Consider the following 4642-nt stretch of genomic DNA (forward strand, 5'->3'; position numbering starts at 1 on the left):
CTTTGATTTGAAAGCCTTTCGAATTTGGTAAACCTACAAGAATTTCAATTGCACATAGAACATTTTCACTTGACACCCAACTGCTATCGATCCTTCTGGGCCATGTGTATTTGTCCGAAATACCAGGGGGACGCAAAAAGTTTACAAAGAAGTCTCCAAACTCTTCTGATACTTCCTCAATTAATCCAACGTAAAGTTGGCCTTTGTAGACGCTGGCTACCAAATTTCCCACTTTAAAGTTTTCAGCCTCTTGATTTCGAGTATCTGACAATTCTAAAGTCGAAACCTTAACTGTGGTTAGCGAATCGTCATTAGATAACGGAGAAACCATGATTTCATTTAACGATTTCGGAACGAATTTATGAAACCCTCGAGTTCCTTTTACTGTTATGGCTTTAGAAAACCTTTCTTTTAAAAGTTCCTTTTGTCGCTCAATTTCTTCGTTTTTAACATAGATGAACTTGATATTTTCGAAGTTTGATAGGCAGAAATTAAACATATCTGTTGGAGTCAAAATCTGTCCAGTCACTGGTCGCTGAAGACTGACTCTTGCTGTTTTACGCTTCACTGTTCCGCCAATTCCGTCACAAGGTCCCTTGCCATGAGATGTGGCAAAAAAATGCCATTCAGCGTCCAAACCAAAATCTTGTTTGTGGCAACAGAGATTAGAAAAGTTGTATTTGTTTTTATACTGTCCAGCACATCCATCCGTAAAATAAATTAGCTTTCTAACATTAGGAACATGTGTTTTTATATTTGGAATTAGATAAATTAAAAAACTGTGAACAGTATTGGTTGTATGTGTTCTGGTATCACTGATAATACAAAAATTTAAGTGGTTAAGTTCTCCGTTTTCGACTACCCTGAAGTAGATTACGAAGGGATGCACTGTCGCTTGAGAATTGTCCCAATGGAACCCTTGTGCTTCGTCTTGAATTACGAAGGAATAGTTCTCCGCAAAATCACCGAGAACAATTACGTCACCAGGTTTTAGAGTTTTTTTGAGGTTTTTAAGATAATTAGATTGCGACTTAGATGTGTAATGATGACGCGTTAGTTCAAGTAGTTTAATGGCCAAAGAGTCGAAAAAGTTTTCAACACTCTCGCTCAAGGTCATGAGCTTTGTGCTGTCAGTTGTCACCAATTGCATGAACTTTATATTTTCAAAATCTTCTAAAAGGTTCGTTAAATATTCATTTTCAAGTAGACCATTTTTCCCAGGACAGTCCTTGCACACCCTCATCATACAATTCCTGTTTTGAGTGTCACACACGGTGAGCGCCATGAAATCGATATCACATTTTAAAGGACAAGGAGACGGTAGAGCTGATATCATTAGCTTGACATTTTGGTGATAGGTGCAGACACACACTGAATGTGTACCTGACGAACCTGCTAATACACACCAAGGTGGTCGTAGATAACAAAATGACGAAAATCCTAACGTCAAATCATGCTCTTCCTTGAATTTGTTATAGAGCTCTCTCAGGTTCAGCAGTACAAGCCTCTTTTGATGATGTTCTTTTTGACCTGTCTCGTGGTTTCTAACTGACACAAACTCCTTTTGTCCAGGTGTCATACGACTGTTATCGTCATTTTCGTAAAATTCAACGACCTTTGATTTAACGTCTTCGGTCAATATTAATCCCTTCGATTGTTTCTCTGGTAGCGAAAGAATTCCTTGACTAGATTTAAGATTCCTGCTTCGTTTGACCATGTATTCTGGTGCTCCAAATTCCTCCATTGTGCGTTGTATTCCAAATGGTGACAAGGTCAGGATCTGAAGCTTTTCGCCGTATGATGTCTTGGAGTTATTGAATTTCTCTCTCAGTTCGTTCAAAATATTCTCATATAATCGATGTTCTTCGAGCTTTCTAAAAACATCGTCCGTAACCATATTATCGTCTGTTTCATCAAGAGAAATTTCCATTGACTCTTCTAATTTGCGTTTCAATGAATTGTTCACAGCGTTTAACTTAGTCCTGCTTAGAATTGTTTTTTGGCGAGATGACAAACCTTCTGTACAAAAGTTAAAAAATATATGTATTTATATATGTATACATATATAAATTCTTTCAAATTGAATATATTTCTTACTTCTTTTAACAGGAGATTCTCCCAAGTTTATTAGAGTTTCGTTAACTGCCACTAAAGCTATAGCTTTGTCGTCTTGCGTCGCATCTCCCGATGAACAAGGTTGACTAAATGAAAAAGAATCGCTTTCTTGTGATTCTTGTGCAGTGTGAACTTCTGAAACGTCCAACTGTATTTGGAGTTCATCCTTTACTTTTTTTCCAGCAGACATAAAACACTGGATGCACAACTTATTTCCAGCGATAACTTCAATTCCTCGTAACTTTAATTTTTTGAACAAATCCAATGAAATAGTTTTTAGTCCACTCTTTCTTTCAGCGTCGTGAGTCCCAAAAGGATTCATACACTTCTTTTGACTCGTTGAATACCTTTTCATAAAAAGTTCTTCATGGTGACGACATATGTTTCTTATTTTGGACATAGGTTCGGCTGCTAAGAACTAATTTGTCATCCTCGGACAGATGGTTGTTGATACCAACTGTTTTCGAAAGTGTTTGCAAATGACATTTACTACTGTCTCTCCAAAACGAACAATTTCGATCCATTTCAGGGCTTTGTTCGAGAATATACAGTTAAATAAATTCTATTTCGCTACTCAATTATCGCTGTTAATATATTTAACTACTCAATTATAACTATTATATATTAAAAAGATATTAAAACATTTTTACGTTATTAAAAACGTAATCGATATGACTAAGAGCAATATTGGGTTTTCTTGAGATATCTAGCACATTTCCATTTTAGGGTGCAGTAAGATACGCTACAATAATATTGAACGCCAGACTATACTAAGGACAAGCAATTTAGTGATGTCTTCTGTCTACAGATAACATGCAAAACTAAAAATAATATGTAAATAACTCAACTTAATTTAAGAATTAGTGTATTTGATATTCTAAACTCAAAATTACCAAAATAATAATATTTTTAATTTATTTAGTAGGTCAACTAGTTTCGTGTATAAAATAGCATTTTCATTAATTTGAGGGGTAAATTTCAAAAATTAATATCTCGAAAACTACAAATATTACTTTGAGATTTTGAGTGATTATTATGTATTCGATAGTGGGAATTTTAAAAATGCTAAAATCGTTGGCCTACGACTGAGGTGTCTGGGCAAGGTCAAAGGTCAAATTATTTAAAGGCCCAGATTTTAATGACATTTACGTCAAATGACAACTCTGATTAAATATTCATATTAGGGTGCGCATTGTCTTTAAAATGAGGTATTACATGTGATTTTGCGATAATTATGTCATAAGATATACTAGAAAACATTTAGGGGGTCAAGGCGAACTTTTGAAAAAACGCGTATGCTGTATCTCGTAAACGGCTGAACCGATCGTTATGAAACTGTCAAAATCGTTTTCCTAGGCCCAAAAAACCCTGTATACAAAATTTGGGCAAAATCGAAAGGGGTCGGGTGTTCTGTGGCAGGCGTTTTGTCATGGAATGACCCAGGAGCCACCTATTGAAGCGCTTTTCATTAACCCACCGGGAGCCTGGTTGGAACTTTTGTACTTTTGACAGATTTCGCAAGAACGACAATACTTTAGCTAATTTATTTTACGGATGGATGTGCTGGACAGTATAAAAACAAATACAACTTTTCTAATCTCTGTTGCCACAAACAAGATTTTGGTTTGGACGCTGAATGGCATTTTTTTGCCACATCTCATGGCAAGGGACCTTGTGACGGAATTGGCGGAACCTTGGAGGAATAAAACAAGTATACAGGAGTTGCGGAGAGCTGCGAAATCAGTTTCGTCAGTGACCGTGAACTCGCGCAAGACGGAGGGGTTCAAACGCGACTAGCGCCAACTGCATACGGAATTTGGCAGCTATTTATAGCATTGTTTTCGCGTCGTCTGGTTTGTTTTGAAACATTTCTAAATTCTTCGCGCCTTTTAGCAAAATGACTCGTATTTGTTGTTATAACAAATGTCGTAGCGATACAAGAGCTCGGAGAAAACCACATATGACAAATGTTAAGTTCTATGCTTTACCAAAAAAAGGTAACAATCAATTTAAATTGCAAAGATGGATTCAATCTATTAATAGGGAAACAATAACTGAAAATACTGTCAAACGACACCATTATGTTTGTTCCCTACATTTTTTAAATGGTAAAGGACCAAGTGATGAATGCCCAGATCCCATTCAAGATGTGAGTTTTTTAATTTAAAATAATGTATATGTATTTCTGATATCCACTGTTTTCTAGTATACTTACCATCCAGAATTGAATCCAGTTTCTCCAAAAGTATTACACATTAACAGGTCTCGAACTACTTACTCTAAAGAACAAAATGAAAATGAACAGTGTGTCATCTCACTCAATCCCATTTGTGAACCACTTAATGACGAAACATTTAGCTCTGGAAATATTACACATATTATTCATGTAAGTATACTTTTTACAATATTATAATTATTAAACCCCTCATAAGAGAAACCTTTCTTGGTTGGTTTAATTGCAGGAGGAGAAATATAATAATGGTATTCAAGAAAATTTAATTCCCCTCGACCAAAATGAAACTCTGGA

General features: G+C 35.8%; 1 long non-coding RNA gene across 1 annotated transcript; it reads left to right on the plus strand.

Annotated features, from left to right (window-relative positions):
- Positions 1 to 4224: 4224 nt before the first annotated feature.
- On the plus strand, positions 4225 to 4642 carry LOC149926167 (uncharacterized). The gene is made up of 3 exons (XR_016476909.1): positions 4225 to 4264; positions 4322 to 4501; positions 4578 to 4642. It is a non-coding gene; the product is annotated as an uncharacterized LOC149926167 (long non-coding RNA).

The sequence above is a fragment of the Leiobunum rupestre genome, chromosome 10, assembly GCF_980474605.1.
Source record: "Leiobunum rupestre chromosome 10, qqLeiRupe1.1.hap1, whole genome shotgun sequence".
Lineage (NCBI taxonomy): Eukaryota > Metazoa > Arthropoda > Arachnida > Opiliones > Sclerosomatidae > Leiobunum > Leiobunum rupestre.